The following is a 25,252-nucleotide window of genomic DNA, read 5'->3' on the forward strand; positions in this document are numbered from 1 at the left end:
TATTATATATTATATAATGACGGACCTGCTGGACACTGTCTGTCAGCAGAATGAGTTTTATTTTTATAGAATAAAAAAAACAACAACACACAAGTGAAGTCACACGACGAGTGTTTAACTTTTTCAGGCAATCACAATATAAGTATACTACTAACTATACTGGTGGTCAGTGTGGTCAGGTCACTGGTCAGTCACACTGGCAGTGGCACTCCTGCAGCAAAAGTGTGCACTGTTTAATTTTAATATAATATTATGTACTCCTGGCTCCTGCTATAACCTATAACTGGCACTGCAGTGCTCCCCAGTCTCCCCCACAATTATAAGCTGTGTGAGCTGAGCAGTCAGACAGATATATAATATATATAGATGATGCAGCACACTGGGCTGAGCCTGAGCAGTGCACACAGATATGGTATGTGACTGAGTCACTGTGTGTATGTATCGCTTTTTTCAGGCAGAGAACGGATATATAAATAAACTGCACTGTCTGGTGGTCACTCACTATATAATATTATGTACTCCTGGCTCCTGCTATAACCTATAACTGGCACTGCAGTGCTCCCCAGTCTCCCCCACAATTATAAGCTGTGTGAGCTGAGCAGTCAGACAGATATATAATATATATAGATGATGCAGCACACTGGGCTGAGCCTGAGCAGTGCACACAGATATGGTATGTGACTGAGTCACTGTGTGTATCGCTTTTTTCAGGCAGAGAACGGATATATTAAATAAACTGCACTGTCTGGTGGTCACTCACTAGTAAACTCTCTGCACTCTCTACACTTCTACAGTACTCCTCCTAGTCCTAAGCTCCAGTAAATCTCTCTCTCTTATAATCTAAATGGAGAGGACGCCAGCCACGTCCTCTCACTATCAATCTCAATGCACGTGTGAAAATGGCGGCGACGCGCGGCTCCTTATATAGAATCCGAGTCTCGCGAGAATCCGACAGCGTCATGATGACGTTCGGGCGCGCTCGGGTTAACCGAGCAAGGCGGGAGGATCCGAGTCTGCTCGGACCCGTGAAAAAAACCATGAAGTTCGGGCGGGTTCGGATTCCGAGAAACCGAACCCGCTCATCTCTAATCAACACCTAAATGGATTCTACTGCAATACTCTTCATGAGGGGTTGAATGCTTGCATGATCTGGCAAGTTTCATTTTTTGCTCATAGAAATGTATACGTTGATGGTTTAGAATTTTGCTATCATTGTAAACAATGGGGTTCTATTTGTGTTAGCTCTCCACTAAACTAGACCTTGCCCTCACACATGATTGCGACAGTTACACAGTTAGATAAGTAGATGTATAACAACACATACCCAGGCATGATTGAGGTACACACCCTGCAGATACTCCCCTGTTTTTCAAGTCATCAATAGAAGAAGTACAACTGAGATTGAACAAGTACTGCTGCCTGTCAGAGTGAAATTTATGTATTCGAGAACAGACAGATTACAGGTGCTAGAAAATGCTCATGTGACGATGAGAAATGGCCAGAAGATAGAATCATCTTCTCACGATACATCTGTACTAATCATCATTTTCATCCTTTCATTATCTTTCTTACTGTCACATATTGCTGTGAGCAACAAATCTGTATTCCTCATCACTATCATGTATTTAAAAAGTGACACAGAGTCCCCAGCAGCGTACAGCCATAAGTATATAGAAAATACAGCTAAAGAGTCAAATTCAAACAGAGTGACACCTAAAACAAAATTCTGCATGGTCATAATTAAGTGTAAAAACATGTACATGAATGCAAGCTTTCACTATCATGTTACACAGAATAGCAGCATATGATGCAGGCAGAGCAGGTCGCATCGTCATACAAGACACACAGGGCAGAAAGGGCCCCTATCACAAGAGCTTACAATCTAGATGGGGAAAAATGAAAAACTGTAATGCAGATGGGCCATCGTGACCGTGGAGGGAGAATAATATGGGAAGCAGTGGATGGTAGGGGGTCTCGGAGAGGGGATTTGTTAATAAGCAAGGAAAGGTAAGTCTTGTGGGAGCGTTTGAAGACTTAGGGCAAGGCTTTGGAGTATAGGGCTAGGTAAGGAGTTTCAGAGGTGGTGGTGGGTGGGGAAGCGTGGGGGAGATTGGATTTGCTTTGGATTTAACTGTGGCTTGTCTTCAGCCAGACTTGTTGCACTTCTATAAATGTCCAGATGAACAGACGCTTAGCATTTCAGTAAGTTGTGCGTGTTTCATGTGACTGAAAGGTGGATAGGCAGTGTAGCGAAACAGTGGAGACAGCTATCCGGACACACTGTGTAGAGGAATTAGCACTTTACAGATCACTGATGTTATTTCAGTCATATTGTACATGTTCCCAACACCTTATAGTAGACAAAAAGATTAACATATGGTGAAGGGTAAAAAAAAAAAAAAAAAAGAAGAAAGAAAGAAATGCAGAGGATAGCTACAAAGAAACGCTAGAGGTGTGAATGGAGATGCCCCCCATAAAGTAAGGGGGGGGGGGGGAGTTCTATGTGCTGCTAGACCTAGTCACACAAGGCATTCTTATTATATTAGCAATTAGCAAAATTAAAAACATAGAACGGTATACATACACTTTATTATTTACTATAAACACTACTAGTACTTTAGGTAAATTATTTTCATCTTTGCTTAAACACATCTGCAGTTGACTCTATGGGGGTTATTCAAGTTTGTTAGCAAACCAAAAAAGCACAATAATGGACAAAACCATGGTGCACTGCAGGTGGGGCAGATGTAACGTGCAGAGAGATTTAGATTTGGGTGAGTTATATTGTTTCTTTGTGCATGGTAAATACTGGCTGCTTTATTTTTAATCTGCAATTTAGATTTCAGTTTGAACACACCCCACCCAACAAACCTGAATAAGGCCCACTGCCATCTAGATAGACCACTTTGCTAACAGCGGTAACACTGCTTACTGCCATCTAGATAGACCTCTATAGTAACAGCAGTAAATCGCTTACTGCCATCTAGATAGACCTCTATGGTAACAGTGATAACACAGCTGACTGCCTTCTAGATAGAACAATGGTAACAGCGGTAACATCACTCACTGCCATCTAGATAGACCTCTATGGTAACCGCAGTAACACTGCTTACTGCCATCTAGATAGACCACTATGGTAACCGTGGTAACAATGCTTCCTGCCATCTAGATAGACCGCTATGGTAACAGCAGTAACACTGCTTACTGCCATCTAGATAGACCTCTGTGGTAACAGTGCTTCCTGCCATCTAGATAGACCTCTATGGTAACAGTGGTAACACTACTTACTGCCATTTAGATAGACCTTTGGTAACAGCGGTAACATCGCTTACTGCCATCAAGATAGACTGCCATGGTAACAGCGGTAACAATGCTTCCTGCCATCTAGATACACCTATGGTAACAGCGGTTTCACCGCTTACTGCCATCAAGATAGACCGCTATGGTAACAGTGGTTTGGTTAATTTTAAAGAGAGTCTTCGCCAGAGTAAACACTTATAAGCATGTGAGATGTCAACTGCAGATACGCATTTCACGTTAACCTTTCGATGGCCTTGTTAGATTGTTGGTGACTGTGAGAGAAATAGTAAGAAACCATACATAAGCTGTAACTGGTTAAACGTTTCACAAAATTTTCATTGATCTACTACTGTGTATATTAAGGAGAATGTTATAAGTGAAATCACAAAAATTCTAATCAAGTTCCATGTACATCAAGGTAGTTCAAGGTCACTTTATCAACTACTTTCCATTTAGAAGAGGAAGCAAAATATAAGATTCTAAGGAAATCTTTTTTTTTTTTTTTTTTCCAATGAATCGCACAATGACTCCACCTTCATGTAACAACGTGTCCTAATGTTTAATCTTGTAAACCGAATGCCCTACCTTGCATACAGTAGACTGTTTTCCTGATCCAGGCACCTCTATTACCTGTAAATCTGAGGACACAGGGGAATTTGTGGTTATTCAACCTGGCTCCTAAAGACATTATACTGTATGTAGTCTGACCACATACACCTTGGGATAAACAGTACAGATCTGGTAGTTTAGCAGTTACTGTAGCAAGTAAAAATGTAACCAGGGGCTCCGTACGGTACATATTTGCTGATGGGATTTTCCAGAGTACCGAATTGACCACCACATACAAATAAAACTATCTCTACTTAACTCGGCGTCGACAGTGCACATAATAAACCTAAGTATCTATGAGAATGGGTCACATTACTTAGATGCAGCGTGTTGCAGCACTGCATGCCATGCAGCATGTTGTGATGCAACATGCCACATCGCAGTAAGATGAGCATGGCTACTTCCATTACCGATTATGTACTGTACTTCCATTACAGATTATGTGATAGCAAGAATATTATACAGCACTAAAACCCCTATAACCCATCGTAACACAATTTCATACTTTAGCTTCAACACAGGTTTCTATGTGTTTGGGAGCCTGCTCCCATTGTATATATTCTGAAACAGAGAATGATTGTGCTGTGCTAAATATTTGATGGTGTTATGCCTGCAGAGTACATTTATATAATATTTGTGCAATGCCTAATTGTTCTTGTTCTAAAGTATCTGTTCTAAATAGAAGGCATAAGAAATAGAACTACAAACTCGTCCCAAGCGTACTAAGGCTTTTAATGTTTTATTTAAAAATGCCTTTTTGCATTCGTAATAAAAATGAAGACACTGGTTGTTATCCACAGACTAAATACCTGACCTCTCCCCCAGTTTGCCTGCAGACACTCTCTAACCTCCTCTTGCCACACATCTTCCCCAACCATCATTTCTAATACATAATGACTCATATCCCCTAAAAGTGCTTTGTGTAACGTGTCTGGCTCCACCCGAGCTGTATTTCTGTATCTAGGACTATGACGAATATGTGTTTGCATCTTCGTCATGTTTTTAAGTCTAACAAATCTTAACATTATTTAAAAAAAAATCCGTACCATTACAGACGAGGACTAAGGGTATTTTTGTGTTGTCACATTTCACTGCAAGTGGCATTTATTATTTATTATTTTTAGCTGACATTTAAAGACCCATCCTCAGCTTACAAAACTGTGAGCATACATGTTTATAACCCAGACATAAATACATTAGTGTACCATATTGTTGGTAGCCCATAGGTCTGGAATGAAAAACAGCATTTTGTGCATTAGCCACCTCAGCTGCAGAACATGAGAGATGTGAGTCAAACTAGACATCTGGGTCAGACAAGGTTACTTGAACAATAAAGACTATAGTACGTGTCTCGTAATACCCCAGGTGTGAGCAGCTAGTTGCTCTTTATTCAGCACTATTAAGACTTGGGGAAGATTTATGTATTGAAGAGTATACAGTAGATAGTCTCTGTTGTAAGAATGCATTCTTGATGTCTTTCATATTATTAATGTTCACGGATTACAGTACCATATATCCTTATGTGTTCACATTTGTTTTTGTTCTGTATTAATGCTGAGGAACATAATATGTTACTGTAATCTGAAGACAACCATATTGTGGACTTACAAGTGGTATAATGAGATGAGACGTTTGTAGCCCAAGTTTCTCACAATGGGTTCTATTTAATAAACTAAAAAAAGGGGTTTTCTCCAGCATTTTAGTTGAAGAAAGCTGCCATACTTTTCTTTTCTCTCTAGTTAATTTCACTATTCAGATCCTGCAGTCTGCAATGGTTTTATTGAGGCCAGTTTAGGAACAGTATCTACTGTATGTGGATGAGAGAAGCTATCTTAGGGGTCTTATTTTGTCTGCTGAAGTGGAGAAAGCAGGGCCGAGACCTTGTCTTCATGCTATCGCCAATCAATCAGCGCTCCTCCAGCTCTCCAATTGCCATATGACGCCACCGTCTGACTCTGAAATAGCTTATGTGCAGTGGCATAAAAAACGATTCAATCAATGACCCCATAGAGTGCCCTGCTCTTTCTATCATTTTAGGAAAAACTGTTATATTAGGTGACAGGATTATGGAGAGAGAGGAGCCAAGGTTCAAATTGTTAAATTTTCTTAAACTGTCACACCACTTACCATAGCCCAGTTTTCCAGCATCTCTCATGGAAGAAGAAGAAATTAGTAACCAAAGGTGGGTACACACTGATAGATATATCTGCAGATCAACTGATCTGCAGACATATCTATAGATGGATCGGGCAGTGTGTTGAGCATACACACTGCCCGATCCGTCGGGGACTGACGTCATGAACTGGGCGGGCGTGTACACACGCCTGCCCAGTTCAGCTGTCAATCACTGCCGGCTGCTGCAGCATGTGTACGGGCGGCCGGCTGGTCGCCCGTACACACAGTGATGCGCCAATATATCGGTAGCTATATTGCCCGTCGTCTGTGCTGCGGGGCCGATGCGATATGTCTGTGAACAACAGAGTTCACAGACATATCGCCTGTACACACTGGCCGACGAACCCGCGATATATCGACCGTTCAATAGAACGGCCGATATATCGGCCAGTGTGTACCCACCTTTATACCTGTTGTAAATACTGATAAATCCTAGTGGAATATTTGCTAACAGTATGATAGCAAAGGTAATGATGATCCTGACTGCAGGTAGAGTATTCCTGTCTGGTTATTTTGGCACAGGTTCTCGGACTCATTCCTAAGGATCCCAAACAGTTCATGTTTTCCAGGTCTTAACGCAGAATCACAAGTGGAATTATTAGATCCATCTGTGGATCTTTTAAAATGTGTCTATGATTAATGAATACACCTGTATCCCTGCTAAGGGGACCCTCTTTGGGTTCCAGAGGACTGAGTTTGAGAACCAGTAGAAAATAAGCTTTTTACATTGTAGCACATTTTCACCATTTTTGTCACTATGTCCATCACTATGAATCCGTTTAATACAAGCAGAATATAAAATTTCAGGGTATCACTATGGTACCAGCAATTATTATATTATAATAATAATATGAGGTATAGAAGTAACATTTGTCATCTTGGAGACATTCAGTTTAAGAGACGTTCAATAGCAGGTGTGACATTCCTCACACATCTGTTACAGTAGGTTTAGAAGTTGTTTCGAAGTTGTCAATCTACAGGGCAAGTGTGGAAAAAACTTGGGAAAAGAAAAAAAAATGCTAAAATATACTATTATCATGAATAAAAAGAAATTTGCACACTATTTCTGGCAAACACTAAATAATATGGCTCCTTTACTGACGCTGAGTTTAGGTGCAATATTTACTCTGAAAAAGTTGTTTCCCAAACTCGGTCTTCAGGGCATCCAAACAGACCAGATTTTTTAAATACTTCAGCACAGGTGACTTAGGGGGTCATTCCGACCTGATCGCACGCTGACGTTTTTCGCAGCGCAGCGATCAGGTCACTACTGCGCATGCGTATGCACCGCAATGCGCAGGCACGTCGTACGGGTACAAATTGTATCGTTGCTGGGCGATGGATTTAACGAAGAATCCATTCGCACAGTCCATCGCAAGGCGATTGACAGGAAGAGGGCGTTTGTGGGTATCAACTGACGGTTTTCAGGGAGTGGTTGTAAAAAAAGCAGGCGTGTCCAATCGTTTGCAGGGCGAGTGTCTGACGTCAATTCCGGGACCAGACAGGCTGAAGTGATCGCAGCGGCTGAGTAAGTTCAGACCTACTCAGAAACTGCACAAACTGTTTTTGTACTGCTCGGCTACACACGCATTTGCACACTTGCACAGCTAAAATACACTCCCCTGTGGGCGGCGACTATGCATTTGCACAGCTGCAAAAAGTAGCTAGCGAGAGATCAACTCGGAATGACCCCCTTCATTTCTTATTCATTCTGATTTAGATATCTGTGCTGAAGCAGGGATATCCATATATAACCTGGACTGTAATACTGGGAACACACTTACCCTACCTGTCTGCAGACTGCAGTATCCACCGACTGAGCAGAATCTGGTAAGCATACACACTTGCCGATTGGCTGCTTAATGTTTCTGTGCCTGGGTCCGCCCAGTTGAGATGTCAATCACCAGTGGCCTCTGCAGCAAGTGTACGGGTGGTCAGCGGGTCACCTGTACACACAGCCATTTGTGCCAACATATATCTGCAGAGATATCAAGCATTGGCTGTGCTGCAGGGCTGACGCAATATGCCTGTGGCTGACATCCACTGACATATCGTGTGTACACACTTGCCAATCCGCAAACAATAAATATATATATATATATATATATATATATGTGTGTGTGTGTATATGCAACACACATTAGAACAATAAAGGGTATACAGAACTTAACATCACAGAAAACTAAAACAGAGCACAGGTAACAATTATCACCACTGTTCTCAGTACACAACACTGCTGAGATGTCAGGAAGCAAAGAAGTAATCGGACTACTACGGGGGGCGGGCGGCCATTGGAAGAGATGAACAGTCACGAGCAGGAGGAATTGCAGGTATAGACAGTCACTGAGTAGGAGAGAGCTGTAATTGAAGTGCAAGAGAAGAGCGCTGTGAGAACAGGAGGAAGAGGGCCCTGCTCCAAGGAGCTTATAATCCAGGGGAAGAGGGAGACAGACAAGTCACATGAGATACAAGCAAGCGGAACGTGGCCTGGTGTCAGGAAGTAAGCGAGGCAGAGATGGCCAAGGCATGAGGATGGGAGAGCGGCCTCAAGACTGGGTTATGCGGAAGGGTAGGCTTAATGAACAGGTGAGGTTTCAGTTGAAGCTTTGCAAGGATGGGAAAAGTGTAATAGAGCAAGGGAGCTTGTTCCAGTGAGTGGCAGCATGGGCAAAATCTTGGATTCGCGCATGGGATGTAGTGACCAGGGTAGACGAGAGGTGACGGTCATTGGCCGACCGGAGTGGGCGGGCGGGAGTATGTAGGGAGATGAGATTAGAGATGTTTGAGGATTCTGTGGGGGAATGGGAGCCAGTGTAGGTTTTGTCGAGTGGCAGATGTGCAGCAGCAGGAGAGGAGGATAAGTCTAGCTGCGGAGTTGAGAACAGATTGGAGTGGAGCAAGATGGGAGAGTGGGAGGCCAGTGAGGAGATGTTGCAGTAGTCGAGCTGTGAGATGACTAGTGAGTGGATAATAAGTTTAGTGGCACTCTGGGAGAGGAATGGACTGATGCGAGCAATATTGCATAGCTGGAATCGTCATGATTGAGCCAGAGATTGGATGTGGGGGGTGAAAGAGAGGGAAGAGTCAAGAGTGACGCCCAGGCAGCGGAGCTGGGGAATGGGAAAGATGATAGTGTTGTCAACAGTGATAGAAATATTGGGGGGGGGGAGACTCTGGATGGGGGAAAGATGATTAGTTTGGTTTTGTCTAAGTTGAGCTTCAGGGAGCGCTAAGACATCCAGGAGGAGATGGCAGAGAGGCAGCTGGATACCCGAGAGAGTACAGAGGGAGAGAGATCAGGAGAGGTATAGTTGCGTACCATCCGAATAGAGGTGTATTGGAGGCTGAAGGAGCTTATGAGCGCACCCAGGGAAGAGGTGTACATGGAGAAGAGAAAGGGGTCAAGGACAGAACCCCGGGGAACACCAACGGGGAGGGTGGAAGGGGGTGAGGTGGAGCCAGAGGCAGACGCAGAGAATGAGCGGTTAGCAAGGTAAGAGGGTGAACCAGGCAAGGACAGTGCTAGAGAGGCCGACTGACTGTAGGGTGCGGAGGAGGAGAGGATGATCCAAAGTGTCAAAGGCTGCAGAGAGATCCAGGAGGATGAGCAGAAAGAAGTGAACCCTGGATTTGGTCAAAAGCAGGTCATTAGTGACTTTGACCAGGGCAGTTTCAGTGGAGTGGGCGAAAGCCAGATTGAAGGGGATCAAGGATGGAGTGGTTAGAGAGGTAGCTGGTGGGCCCTATGGTCCTTAGGGTCAGCTATGTGGTGGAGGATGGGATTCACTTCTGTTTGTCCACGTATTTTATGATTGGAAGAAACCAGCTTTAGTTGTGTCTGTTACATTGAATGTAAATAATTTGAATTGGTCCTGGATCACCAACCCAAGGCACACCTGAGGTACCCCAGGGTGCCATGTCAGTTTGAGAACCACTGTAATAGAGGCAAAACTAAGATTAACAAAGTAATTCCAGCAAGAGAACTGAGAAGAAAGATTGACAAATCATGATACCTATGCAAAGTGTTACATTTCTAAAACAGGAGAGTGTGTTTCTTTTAGAATATACATAAATGGGTTGGCTTCACAGAGCTATTTAATTATTATCCTCTATGTAGAACAGCTAGAAATTAAATATGGTATTAAGCAAAAACAAAAATTGTGCCTACTGTGCTGGAATACAGCTATTAAACACCTGTATTTGAAACATAGAGAGTCTTATATTTTTGCATTTGCTCTTTTTATGCCAATTTTGCGCTATACTTAGGCTTGCCACACTATCCCTTTAATCTGGGACACCTATGATTTGCACAGGTTCTGTGGCTGACCAAATTCAAACCTGCATTTCGTCTGATATTAATCAGCCACAGAACCTGCGTAAACCATAGGTGTCCCTGATTAAAGGGATATTATGGCAAGCCTAGCTATACTACAGTTATATTTAGAATGTTGTATTGCTCATACCTATGTGATATTTCTTTTGCAGTATGCACAATACCATCATTATATATTGTTTGTACTGTACATAATGCTAAGTTGTCAGTGCAGCTTTTTTTATTGGATTGTCATTAATAGTTTAATTATTGTTCGCCTCACTGACATCGTTACAACAAAAAGCGATCCTTTGGCTGCAGATTTGCAGATCCCCTGACTAAATCACTCGTGACTTTAGTGTCTGAATATGTATTTTTAGCAGGGAGGATAAGGACAGCTGGAAAAACAACCAGGAATAAGTCTTTCCTTTATACTTTGCAGCAATGTGGTCAACCTACATTAAAGCCACATGTAACCTCTACAAAGCTAAGAAAACCATTGTGTTCACATTTAGCACAGATAGTAAAGTCCATGGTACTTGTGGCATATAGCGTTAAATTACATTGATCATAATTATTGGTCTTTGGTTTTCTGGTTTTCATGTTTCAGGGTCACACTACATGACAGAGCTAAATTTGAATCCCATGGTGAGTTTGGGGCGATGTATAATGAACAGATTTCTCCGCTCTGCATGTTTCAGTAACACTGCTGCACAGGCAGTTATATGTATTGCAGATGAACCAACATTTTAGAATTATTATAAAGATGGTTTCCAGCGTCAGATGCTGTTATTTTATTGTCTTGTAGATTTGTTTTCTTTGCAATTAAATGAAAAACATCTAAGAAACTGCCTGATATAAATAACAATTACAAAAGTTAGTTTAAAAGAAAAAGGCATTAAGTAAACGTTGCATGAGAGCAGCCACACAAACTAATAAAAGTTGCATGAGGGCATGCACAAACCAATAAAAGTTGCATGAGAGCATCCACACAAACTAATAAAAGTTGCATGAGGGCATGCACAAACCAATAAAAGTTGCATGAGTGAATGCACAAACCAATAAAAGTTGCATGAGGGCATGCACAAACCAATAAAGTAATCTGAAGTCATAAAAAGTCTGAAAGAAACTTTGCTGCAGGACAGGTGAATAAAACGCACAACTGTCAGAGATTATATGTGCAATATAACACCACGTTGCATGACTAGGGATCATATATTTATATATAACAATGAAATGTATTTATAATAAAAGTATGACAGAGTATTACGATGGGAGCTACATACAAACAGAAGAGTTACTGTGCAGTTGTTCGGTATTAAAAATATATTTTATAGCCAAATGAGAGGATTTATCATTAGTGGCAGTGGAGTCCTGATAAGTATCATTCCTTATTGTAGCAAAAAATTTTTTTTTTTTTTTCAGGGCTACTGAACAACACGTATTCTATTGGGGGGTATCCACTTACCCGAATAGTGTTTTTTTGCCCCAGCGCCCTATCCAATTAGATCCCGCAAAAATACATAGGTCTCGCGAAAAGCCATGGACCAATGTCCAGTATTTACCCTGCAATTTGCACCCTTTGCATTGCAAAATGGTTAATCCAGGTGCACAGGTATTTGCTCTTTCATGTTTTATTCCCAACTCAGCATCAGGCCCAATGTGACTACAAGTCCCAGTGCATGACAGCTCAGTGGACGCTGTGGTATATGGTAATCTCCATATTTGTCTTGAGTTGCAGTGCATTCTTCTGGCAGGCTCTTGTTGGAGCATGCAAAGCTATCAGTGACAGGTCCTGCTGAACAACTGGCTGTTGTCAGCTGCGTAAATCCATTGATTTGACTGGAGCACAGGGCCATATTGTATACATCTCAACTGTCCCGATTTTCGCGGGACAGTCCAGTTTTTTGGGACTGTCCCACCCGCGGGCCGCAGTGTCCCGCGGTGGGGGGCAGTTGGGAGGCCACCTGTCAGTCACAGCATCTATTCACTAGAGACGGAGGGACAGGTAGCATGCCAGCAGCTCACAGAGCGCTGCGAATGCCCCCGAAGTAACCAGAGACTGCACCTTTTCTGCAGGCTACGCCCCTTTTCTGGGGGGCGTGACTTGGCTGCGTCTTTAGTGTTCCTCTTTCTTTTCTCCAAATGTTGGGAGGTATGCCACATTGTTCAAGTCTGGCTGCATAGGGTAGCGCTCTCGGGGAGGTATTAAAGGTTAGTAGAACAACTGTGAAGTTCCCTGCTCCAAATATTTGGGCCTGGTTGAGGTCTGAGGGGAAGGGGGACAACTCGTATATGAACTCTTCACTTACACTTTGCATGATATTTCTCCCTCATAACATAAGTGGGAATGACTCCCCTCTTCAAAAATGTAGCATTTTGTATCTGGTGAAAGTGGTCATGTTGGAGAGTCTGAAGCAGTGATCGGCACTCTAATGCACTTCAGGACCTCTAACTTTCAAAAGGGTGGCACCCTTCTTCTCAGTAATAAGATAGAGCAATAATTTTAATCAAAGTAATAGACACTTATGTGTAACTAGGTGCTTCATCGCGCCCTACGGGCGCTCTTCACACCGTCGCAAGGGGCTACGCCCCTTTAACCCTTGCATGCCTATATGGGGTTCAATATTTGTATTATATGGAGTATTACCTGCATTCCTTTGTTAGTGGTTAAATATTGCACAATGAAAGGGCGTGCGATGGTGAAGGAGGCGCAGCCCCTTGCGACGGCGTGAACAGCACCTGCAGGGCACGATGTACAGAATGAGCGGGTGCGGGGGGGACTGCAGATGGGGGAGGGTGTCTGTAGATGCTGCAGGTGGAGGGGGGGGCAGATGGGGAAGGGTTGGGACGTGCTGTGGGTGGGGGAGAGACAGAAGAGTGGGGGCTGTAGATGGGGGAGGGGTCCGGAGGCACTGCAGGTGGGGGAGGGGCAGGGGTGCCATGGGGGAGGGGCAGGTGCAGGGATGTTGCGGATGGTTGAAGGGTTCCGGAGGTGCTGTGGGATGGGAAGGGGCGGGGGTGCCGGGGGTGGGGTAGGGGGTCCGGAGGCACCGCGGTGGGGGAGAGCAGGTGCGGCGGACGGGGAAGGGGTCCGGAAGCGCTGCAGGTGCGGAGTTGCCGTGGGTGGGTGAGGGGGGACCGCGATTGGAGGAGGGTGTCTGCAGATGATGTGGGTGGAGGGGGGCAGGTGTGGGGGGAGACATATATGGGGGGTGGATGGGGTCTGGAGGTGCTGTGGGTGGTGGGGGAGTGGGAGCCGCTGGTGGTGAAGGGGGTCTGGAGGCACAGCGTGTGGGGGAGGGGTGGAATGTTGCATGTGGTGGAGGGGAAGGTGCGGAGGTGTGGTGCATTGGGGAGGGGTCTGGAGGCGCTGCGGGTACTGTACCTGCCAAAAAGGTAGTTGGAGGGTATGCAGTAACAGGGCCAGGACAGGGGTGACGGGGCCAGGACAGGGGTGACAGGGACATGACAGAACACAGGGCACGGGAGAGATTGGTATTAGGGACAAAACAGTGGTGACAGACAGATGTGTCTTACCGGAGTGCCTGCTGCGGGCTGCTGCTGTTCCACTCCAACCTGTTTGGATCTGCTGCTGGTGGAGACTTGGCATGGTTGACTCTCTCAGGCTGGAGTCCTGCTTCCTCTGCCCGTCCGCATCCCTCTCCCCCACTCCTCAGTAACACACCGCGGTCCTCGCGCGGCTGCCGGGCACTGTGGTAAGGGGAGACTGGGAGTGACTGGTTAGCCCCCAGGAGACGCTGCGGCTGGAGGGAGGAGGGGGGTCATAGCATGCACGCGGCGCGGACCTCGCGGCTGCCGGACACTGTGGTAAGGGGAGACTGGGAGTGACTGGTTAGCCCCCAGGAGACGCTGCGGCTGGAGAGAGGAGGGGGTCGGAGCCTGCAAGCAGCACGGACTTCTGCAGCGCTGCCCGCCGGCTAAAGTGTGTGAAGGAGCTGGGCACACCTCACTGCGGGCGGCAGCGCTGCAGCTAGCGGTGGGGTTACTGGGGCTGGAGATAACAGAGGCAGTACGGAACCTGCACAGCGGCAGGTGCCCCACAAAACTGCAGCTAAGAAGCGTGGAGTGTGCCAGAAAGTGACGCTCCTCCGCGTCAGAGAGATCCTGCTGAGTATGCTGATGTGGGGGGTCAAGTACACAGTGAGCTGGTGCCCGTCTGTCTGTATGGCATACCCCCTCACACACCCCCATACCTCCCAACTGTCCCGATTTTCACGAGACAGTCCAATTTTTTGGGGTCTGTCCCACTGTCCCACCCGCGGGCCGCAGTGTCCCACGGTGGGGGGGGGGCAGTTGGGAAGCTCCTGTACTCGCTGTTCTGCTTAGCATGCACACAGCGTCTATTTAGTGGAGACAGAGGGAGAGGGGGCATCAGGGGGTACGGATTAAGGGTACGTACACCGGGCCTCACAGTTTTAGGGGGCCCCCCGGCTGGAGTAGCTCTGCCCCAGCTATGAAGCTCCCCCGTCTTGCCAGCAACAGCAGCAGCATTGTGCTATAGTCAGCACACGCTGCTGCGTGTAGGCAGCTCTGTGGTGTTGCAGGGAGGCAGCAGCCTCCCTGCTGTCTTCTGCCTGTGCGGGTTTGTAGGGGGGAGCAACCACCCCCTCTGGATTTACCCTTAGCTGAGGGGCCAAAATCCCATTAAAAAAAAACAACCCCGGAATTTGCATAAGGGGCGTGGCCACAAGGCCCGCAGTTAGGCCACGCCCCCCAAACCCACAGCAGGCTCATCAATGAGATAGGGTTCCTGTCTCAAGTGCCCTGGCCCCCCCGGACTCATAATCCGCCGCTGGGGGCATGCCAGCAGCTCACAGAGCGCTGGGCATGCCCCCTCACTGACGAAAACAGGGGCGTGGCTCGCGATTGCGGGTCCACCCGCGAAGCCACGCCTCCTTTCCCGTTGGCCATGCCCCCTTTTTGCTGTGCGTGTGTCCCTCCTGCCTGAAGAAAGTTGGGAGGTATGCACCCCTGCCTGTGCCATGCCCATACCATCTGCTCCTGCTCCAAGTCTCCTATAGATTTGCCCAGATCTGTGACTCATTTGACTAACTCCTCCCAGTGTTTTGACTCCGCCCAGCGTTAGCAAATGAAGCACAGAGTCACAGATCTGGGCTATTATATAGGAGATAACATATGAGCAGGTAAAGGCTCGGAGGAATGCATACACCCCTAGGGCTAGGGTCGCCTGTTGTCAGTCACTGGTCTGAAGTCTGTTGAAGGGTGGTGAATGGATTATTCCACTAATTAAAATAACTTAATAAAAATTTGTACTCAACTATATACTGTAGTAAGTCTATGCAAAATAACAAATATTAAGATACATATTTGTGGGGCGCCATTTCGCGTCGGTACCTTACTATTCTAGCCCCAAATGCTGACCCCCTCTTGCCCCATAAACAGGCCTGGGAACTTGATCTTGGTCACGAGCAAGGCCTAGAAATTTGGGACCTGATATGCTCCCAACACTCTGAAATCCTCCCTCCATCAGCGTTGCCATTAAAGAACATTTTTATAAAGTTCTAGATGGTATCTAGTTCCAGAACATTTGCATAAAATATACCCTAATGTATCTCCCTGCTGATGCGTTTCATCAGCAGGGACTTTGTCAGGGGGGCCCACTGATGAAGTCCCTGCTGACAAAACGCGTTGGGCGTGGTTTGGTGGGCGCTGATCGTGGTGACGTCGCCGTCTGTGTTCCTGAGGGCAGGAGATTCGAAAAACACACGGTCGCTACAATCCAAGACTGGTTGCTTTCCAGAGGCACGGAAATCGAACCGTTAGGCTGAGGACTGATATCTTAGATGTATGTGAGCATATACTTTGAGTAAAGGTTTTATGAATAATTGCTCACTGTGTGCGTCCCCCATGTTTTTTCTTTACACACACATATTTGCAGATGTAATCTGTGCTTTGCTTATAAAATGTTGTAAAGCAAAAAAAAAAAAAAAAAAAAAAGCTATAGCCTATAGAAATCATTCGGACTGTCATTGTCCTAATACCACTTGATTAAAATGTATTCAATGCGTTTGTAGGTGCTCCAATTTGAATAAATGTCCTGCATTATGTGGTGTAGTCTGGTGATAGTGGCTGTTTCAGGATACCACAATGAAATTTTCATAATAAAGAAAGTACAACTTTATATTTCTGCCAATAGCAATATACGAAGTATATGTAGTACTTGGAATCCTTATATCCTAGTTATCTTGAGAGACACAAGTGTGTAGGAGAACGTCTCTTACTTGTGGGGATTACTGACAGTGGTGTCGGAACAGGGGAGGGGGGCAAGGGGGCACCATGCACCCCCCCAAAATATGACCGAGACACTGGGGATGGGAAGCGCTTACCTCCAGATGCCTGCTGTGACTTCTCCTTTAAAAAGTCTGCCTCCGCAGTGTGCTGTGCCCTATGCTCTGCCCTAGCAGGCTCTTCACTGATGCATTACTGGGCCAGCTAGGACAGTGCATGGTGCACAGCACGCTGCACTGGGGGGGGGGGGGGGGGGTTAGGGGGAGCGCCAATATGTAATTTTCTCTGCGCCCCTCCCCCCCCCCAACCTCAAAACATTCTGGAGCCCCTGATTACTGACCCCTACACTAAAGCTCTGCTGCTACCCCGCATGGTAAGACCCAGAGGGTGCGCTTAATGTGAATTTTTCCCAACAACCACAAGGAAAAATCTGCATTAAGTGCACCAGCTGGGATTTACTGTGCGGGATAACCCATAGATTTTGGGCACTTAACCTGGAATCTATGGATTAACACAAATTAGCTGCGGGATTTCCAAGCGGGGGAATTTGCTAATAATTGAATTGCTGTGGGCACTAAACCTGGAGTTTAGCCACGCTGTAAATCCCGTGGATAATTGAACCTGCCCCTATACGGCAGGACTTGCTAAAAATATTAAATATATAGCAGCTGGAAAGTCAACTGTTGCCCTATGCTAACTCAATGCAAAATGAGGATATGAAAAACACTTTTCTCTGTAATAAAAATTATATACGTTTATAACATTGCCTATAGTTATATAGATTAAAAAAAACAACAATTGTGCATGTTTTAAGATCTGCCAATCTCTTATACGTGACTAAGCATAATAAAGAAGAAACGGTTGGGTGTTTTCTACACACACACACAGAGTGTACTGTTCCTATACAGACTTGGATGAAAACCTATCTTAAACCTGTTTGTTCAGGCTGTAGATTTTAGACAGGTTCAAACAAGCAGCCTGCAAGCTTCACTTCTCTACCATCATGGTACTGTGACCAGAGTAGAAGAAAACCTGCATAGCAATGGTTTTGTCCCAGTCCATGTTACCACTTCCAAGTACTGGGCCGCTTCTATACCTGAGGTGAAGGTAAAGGTGTGTACTAAGCCTTCGATGATGATAAAGTGGACGGAGATAAAGTACCAGCCAATCAGCTCCTAACTGTAAAGCTGGGTATACACTATACAGTTATCTGGCAGATCATCTGCCATATCTGCAGCTCCAACCGGGGGGCCCTTAGACAGGGGGGGCCGGGGATACTTACCCACTAGGACCCCCTTCCCCCCCTTAATGCGGCACTGGTGTGTACACTCAATATCGTTTGTCAGGGAGTTTAATGGAAATCGCTCATCTTCCATATTGTTCATCTTTCACTTCTTTCAAGTCTTCTAGTGTGTATGGGCCTTTAGGGCAGCCAGATAATATGTAATCAGAGTCCTAGGCAAGATACTGTTTAAGGTCTCCTATTACCCCCTCCGCTTCTAATAAAATAAAGTAAAATAAAAAAACGGGACCCCTCAGTGCCCTCTGGACCCCTAGTCAAAAGTCTTGGTGGCATAATCCAGCTCTGCATGTGGAAGTCCTACTTCCAGCTCATTTCTCCTAGTTTCCATAAAATTATAAAACCATAAAAACTAGACACAGTTCACATAATTATATTTAACTGAACCAAAGGTTTACTACTTTGCATCAAAAATGCGTCCAAAACTCAGAAAATACTTTTTTTCTGAGGTTTGGCTTACCAATACTCTCCAAACTCTGGATTGTATGCTTGGATGCATTTGGTAAGCCTATCGACTTCTATGCATTGCCCTGAGAGGGATCCAATAGAATCTCTCCAAGCACTTTCCACGGTGCTTGTGTCACTTGATGTATGCACAGATGGACTTCCGGATCCTAAACTCCAGTGCTAGAGTGTTCGGCACCCCCCTGTAAACTATGAATTTGCACCTGCCCTACTTTACAAAGAGACTGCACTTGCTTTTGGCACACGTCAAAAAAGGGGTGTGGTCTCATAAGGAAGGGGCATCACCAAACAATAGTACCCCAATTTCAAATTACGCTACACAGTAGCACAATCTTATTCATATTACACTGCACGTAGTAGTGCTGCTCATACACATAATGCCCCCAGTTGTAGCGCCGTTTATACATAATACCCATAGTAGTAGTGCCACTTATACACATATTGCCACCAGTAGTAGGACCGGTTATACATAATGCCCCAGTAGTAGGGCTGCTTATATATAATGCTCCAGTAGTAGCACCACTTATACAAAATGCCCCCGGTAGTGGTATCTTATACAGATAATGCCCCCAGTAGTAGTGTCGCCTATACACATAATGGCCCTGCTTACATATAATGCCCATAGTAGGGGTGCTGCTTATACATAAATATTGCTTCCACTTACACATAATGCCCATAGTAGTATTGACCCTTATACACATAATGCCCTCAGTAGTAGCTTCCCTTATACACATAATGCCCTCAGTAGTAGCTTTCCTTATACACATAATGCCCTCAGTAGTAGCTCCCCTTATACACATAATGCCCCCAGTAGTAGCACCGCTTATAGAGAATGCAGCCCAGTAGTAGGTCCGCTTATACACATTATGCACACATACACATATATACACACACACACACTTGCGCTCTCTCACTTTCTATCCACTTAACATTCTGGCTGACTGAGTCTGTAGCAGCTCATCTTCCTCTGTAGCAGCCTGGTTGGGGTGTGGTTCGTTGGGTCGACAGTAACTAGGTCGACCGCTATTAGTCGACAGTGAATTGTGTAATTTTCTTCATCAAGTGACCGGGAACCCCAATTAGTGCATCGTGTCCCCTTGCATGGCTCGCTTCACTCGCCATGCTTCGGGCTCCGCTGCTGCTGCGCTGGGCACAGGTTACTATTCCCAATCATAGTCCACGTGAATCGTAAAGTATGAAAAAGATCAAAAAATGAAGGAAAAAAAGTGAAAAACCCATGTCGACCTTTTCATGTGTCGACCTAGTGACCACGTCGACCTAATGCATGTCGACCAATAGTGGTCGACTTAATGAGTGTCGACCTAAAGACCGGATACCGTAGCTCTGAACCCTCAGTCATGTGTAGCTCCCCCTTATTTCAGGCTGAACAATGCTGCTGTCACAGGTGAAAGGGAAGGGCTTCAAGGCTCATGGCACAGAGCCTTTAGGCTTTTGCTGTTCAGAGAAGCAGCTGTACAAATCACTAGCAATCGCATATTACTAGAAAAAAAATAATTCAGTCCATATTGTTCCAGTGTATTACCAAGTGGGGAAAAATACATCACTGCTCTCTGGCAGTGGCATCACTAGGGCGGGTGTCACTAAGTGCGCCTACTCACACTGTCATCCTCAGTTCAATCAGATTCTGTCCATCATTTATAGGATGCAATATTGAAATGATAGCTAGAAGCTGATTGGTTGCTATAGGCAACATCACCACTTGTCTGTTTTAGAAGCTTTAGTAAATCTGCCCCAAGTATCATCTTTAACAAGTTTAAATACTGCTGCTGCTTATACCAGAATTATAGGCTTGTTCCAGGTACAATGCAACGTACTATTGCACCCTTGGATATAAATATGGGAGGTCATTCCGAGTCGTTCGCTCTGAAAATTTCTTCGCATCGCAGTGATTTTCCGCTTAGTGCGCATGCGTAATGTCCGCACTGCGACTGCGCCAAGTAATTTTGCAATGAAGATAGTATTTTTACTCACGGCTTTTTCTTCGCTCCGGCGATCGTAATGTGATTGACAGGAAATGGGTGTTACTGGGCGGAAACAGGCCGTTTTATGGGCGTGTGGGGAAAAAACGCTACCGTTTCCGGAAAAAAACGCGGGAGTGGCTGGAGAAACGGAGGAGTGTCTGGGCAAACGCTGGGAGTGTTTGTGACATCAACCCAGGAACGACAAGCACTGAACTGATCGCAGATGCCGAGTAAGTCTGAAGCTACTCTGAAACTGCTAAGAAGTTTGTAATCGCAATATTGCGAATACATCGTTCGCAATTTTAAGAAGCTAAGATTCACTCCCAGTAGGCGGCGGCTTAGTGTGTGCAATACTGCTAAAATCGCCTTGCGAGCGAACAACTCGGAATGACCTCCATTATTCACACAGTTTCCCCACATTTTCCTATCTATTTACATGCAATGGTAGAGCATCATACAAAGTATCACCTACATATTCCCTAACAAACAACACGTAGGGGATTCCAAATGAAGACAAGCTATTACACCAGGGGTGGGGAACCTCCGGCCCGCGGGCCGTATAAGGCCCGCGAAGCCGTTTGGTCCGGCCCACCCGCTCCTCTCAGTGAGACACGCCGCCGCACAGTCCGGCAGCAGCGTGTCTCAGCTGTCACCACACGGAGGAGAGCGCGGCTATTGTCGGGCGGTGGCGGCGTGTAGGACTTGAAACCAGCCGCCGGTTCGTGAGCCAATCAGAGCTCGCGGACCGGCAGCCAATCAGGAGCCGCGGCTGCCGGTCCGCGAGCTCTGATTGGCTCTCGAACCAGCGGCTGGTTTCAAGTCTTACACGCCGCCGCCCAACATAGCCGCGCTCTCCTCTGTGTACCCGCCGAAAGGAGCGGTAAGCGAGATGGGGGGGCATCTGTATACCTGGCACTGTGGGGGCATCTGTATACCTGGCACTGTGGGGACATCTGTATACCTGGCACTGTGGGGACATCTGTATACCTAGCACTGTGGGGGCATCTGTATACCTGGCACTGTGAGGGGCATTTGTATACCTGGCACTGTGAGGACATCTGTATACCTGGCACTGTGAGGGGCTTTTGTATACCTGGCACTGTGGGGGCATCTGTATACCTGGCACTGTGGTGACATCTGTATACCTGGCACTGTGAGGGGCATTTGTATACCTGGCACTGTGGGGGCATCTGTATACCTGGCACTGTGAGGGGCATTTGTATACCTGGCACTGTGGGGACATCTGTATACCTGGCACTGAGGGGCATTTGTATACCTGGCACTGTGGGGGCATCTGTATACTTGGCACTGTGGGGACATCTGTATACCTGGCACTGTGGGGGCATCTGTATACCTGGCACTGTGGGGGCATCTGTATACCTGGCACTGTGAGGGGCATTTGTATACCTGGCACTGTGGGGGCATCTGTATACCTGGCACTGTGGGGACATCTGTATACCTGGCACTGTGAGGGGCATTTGTATACCTGGAACTGTGGGGGCATCTGTATACCTGGCACTGTGAGGGGCATTTGTATACCTGGCACTGTGGGGGCATTTGTATACCTGGCACTGTGGGGGCATTTGTATACCTGGCACTGTGGGGGCATTTGTATGCCTGGCACTGTGGGGGCATCTGTATACCTGGCACTGTGAGGGGCATTTGTATACGTGGCACTGTGGGGGCAATTGTGGATCTGGCACTGCACTATTGGGGGCATATGTGTATCACGTCCCATTTTAACAGGCCACACCCATTTTTTTTTGGCGCGCGCGGGGGCAGACTTGTATGGCCCCCGAAGGATTTTATAAATATCCAAATGGCCCTCGGTAGAAAAAAGGTTCCCCACCCCTGTATAACACAATAGGCTCACAAAGCTTACAATGATTTTTATGATTTCTACGTTTTCTTTGTATTTCTAGTTTATTTGTCAGCAGTGCACAACTGAATAATAATAACACTTATTGAACAAGATTTTAACAATTTCCCCAATACATCAGAAACTACAACTTCCATGTCATTTAAACACACACAAAAATATATATAATAATAGGTTCTTTAGCTACTGAGGGGAATTGAATGTATTTTCAGCCAGGCATTAGTAACCACTTTGGATGCAGACACAAAGTTCAAAGAATTGCATTTCTTAGAGATGTGGTCAGCCAGGTGACTGGTAATTGAGGTTAACCTAGTCTGTCACAGCTATGTCTGCACTTACAGTAACATATAATATAAAAATGCCAATGTCTTTAATCTCTGCTGTTTATAGCAGGTCTGTGTATCGCTGCTGATAGTGTAACTTCAACTGAGGAAGGGAGTGGAAATAATGTAATGCTCAAACTTGCAGACAAGCTAGGAATTGTGTGTGTGTGTGTGTGTGTGTGTGTGTATATATACACTGCTCAAAAAAATAAAGGGAACACTAAAATAATACATCCTAGATCTGAATGAATGAAATTTCTTCATTCAAATCTACTTTTTGTTCCTTTAATTGTTTGACTGTGTAGACAACACACTCACACACAAACTATCAAGGAAACTCAAAAGTTTTAGCATGAGGTCTGGATTTGAGCTCGCCTCCTCATTAAAGTGGAAACACTACAGGCTGAACTTTGATGTACACTGTCCTCTAAAACAGTCAAAATGAAGGTCAGTAGTGTTTGTGAGTTATATGAGCCACGGCTGTGGCTCATTCCTGTTTTGCATGTCAGTTGGGTATTTTATGTTATTCTTCTGTTCATGTTCCCCGTGGGTGTCATGGGGTGCTCGGAACGCACCCTTAAGGAGGGGATACTGTTATGAACCACAGGTAGTGGTTCATTCCTATTTTATGTTTATAAGTTGTTTCGCAGGCCAGGATTTCCCGTTGCTCTGTTTAAGAGTACTCTTGGTTGCTGCCGCTGGTGAGTCTGTGTAATTGCAGCTTGTTCCCATGTGTTCAGCCTCACCTGGCTGCTAATTGCATCTTGTCAGTTTGGAGTCATGCAACAGGGCAGCTGCATGAGATTATTAATTAGGCCTCTCTGTTATATGCTGGCTCAGTGCTATTCACAGATGCTGGTGATATTTCTGGGTTGTCCTGAGGTCCAGTGCCTTTGCCTGTGCCTGGTCAAGTTTCTGGCTTCTTGGTATCCACCGGTCTGTCGTTTGGGATTCTGCCTGTCCTCCAGTTCTGAGAGTCTGTGTCAGCAGCATTGGGAGTTCCTGTCCGTTTGCCAGTATTCGTACTGGTTCCGTGAGTAGCGGCACTGCCGCGTCCGTCGGCCTAGGCCGCTGTATTCCCTTATTATTCTGTCACTGGTGTTTTGCAGAGGGTTCTGCTTATGCTGTCACCGCCGGTACACAAAAGTATTGTGTCGGCGTGTGGTCAGCATTTCCTTTGTTGTTCTTTTCCTTTGGCGGCAAGCCGCACATACTTTTGGTTTTTTGGTTTGTTAGTAGCCCCTGGCCTTGTTGTTTAGTCAGAGGGCCCCTTGTTATCACCCTGTCTCGGTTCACTCTTTGTCTCTCATTAAGACCTGAGGGGGCATCGAAGTTGGGCAGACGTAATCCGCCCTTCAAACGCGGCTGCCATGGGCTCAAGCAACCATAGTCTCGCAAGAGTGTACTGACAGCACGGGCGAGACAACGGAGATAGGGCGCCAGGGGCTATTCCCTTTCCATTCCCCTTTCCCAGCATTACGTCCTGGTGCTCTGGACTCGCTTCATAACATCTCCCTTGTTCTGAGCACCAGGAACCTAACATTATCACCAGCCCAACCACAAAAAAAAAATAAAAGTTTTTTTCTTTTTTGGCCCAGTCCAGTGTCTAGTCTAGAATCCAGTCTTGTCTAGAAATTCAGTGTGCAGAATTCAATCCGGTGTTTAGAATCCAGTCCTGTCTAGAATTCGGTGTTTAGAATCCAGTCCGGTGTTTAGAATCCAGTCCGGTGTTTAGAATCCAGTCCGGTGTTTAGAATCCAGTCCGGTGTTTAGAATCCAGTCCGGTGTTTAAAAAAAAAAAAAAAAAGTTTTGTTTTGTCTAGTTTAAAAAATTCAGTCTTGCCTTGTTTAGTCTTGCCTTGTCTAGTCTTGCCTAGTTTTAAATCCTCCTATGTCTACTATGCAAGCCCTGCAGGCATCTCTCTCAGCCCTGAACTCTGCTTTCAGTGCTTTGAGACCAGAGCGACTAGAAGTTTTGCAGCAATCCTTAAAGCAACTGCAAAACCTTCTGACTAAAATCTTGCTCATCTTGCCAGAAGTCGTTGAGAGTACATCTATCTCTAAAGAGACTCTTGTTCACAGTATGGTGACAAGAGAATCCTCTGGTTTAATTGAAGAGAAAAGGTTTAAAAGTTTTCTGCGGCCCAGGCTCTCAGAAGAGGAGCGTCTGCGTCGCAGAAACTTAAACTTATGCCTATATTGTGGGGGTTTAGGCCACTATCTGCAGACCTGTGAGTTGCGCAAGTCAAAGTGTGGTGACGAGTCTTGCCCTCTGGCCAAGTTGAGTCAGGATACAAGACCTACTCCTGTCTCTACTGTGGCAGAGGTACTTGTCACACAACCCACACTAAAAAGCTCTCTGTCCTATAATTGGGGTCCTTGGGCAAGGGAGCCCCATTATAGATTCAGGAATCAAAAGAGAATGTTTCTTTCCTCTCTTGAGGTTCCTGTTGAAGCAGAGTTGCAAGCCCCTGGAGTGGTGCCCGTTGCCCAGGGTCCTGGAGTGGTGCCCGTTGCCCAGGGTCCTGGAGTGGTGCCCGTTGCCCAGGGTCCTGGAGTGGTGCCCGTTGCCCAGGGTCCTGGAGTGGTGCCCGTTGCCCAGGGTCCTGGAGTGGTGCCTGATGCCCAGAGTGC

The 25,252-nt window shown here is 45.9% G+C and overlaps 1 protein-coding gene across 4 annotated transcripts in view; it reads left to right on the forward strand.

Annotated features, from left to right (window-relative positions):
- SEMA4B (semaphorin 4B) overlaps positions 1-25,252 on the forward strand; it is a 379,025-nt gene that overhangs the window by 259,151 nt on the left and 94,622 nt on the right. Inside the window, exon 3 of one of the 4 annotated variants that reach the window (XM_063925830.1) lies at positions 7,805-7,914. The exons of the other annotated variants lie outside the window; for them this stretch is intronic. The gene's annotated coding sequence lies outside the window, so the exon portion shown is untranslated. The remainder of the gene's footprint in view (positions 1-7,804; positions 7,915-25,252) is intronic. 4 annotated transcript variants of the gene reach the window in all.

The sequence above is a fragment of the Pseudophryne corroboree genome, chromosome 6, assembly GCF_028390025.1.
Source record: "Pseudophryne corroboree isolate aPseCor3 chromosome 6, aPseCor3.hap2, whole genome shotgun sequence".
NCBI lineage: Eukaryota > Metazoa > Chordata > Amphibia > Anura > Myobatrachidae > Pseudophryne > Pseudophryne corroboree.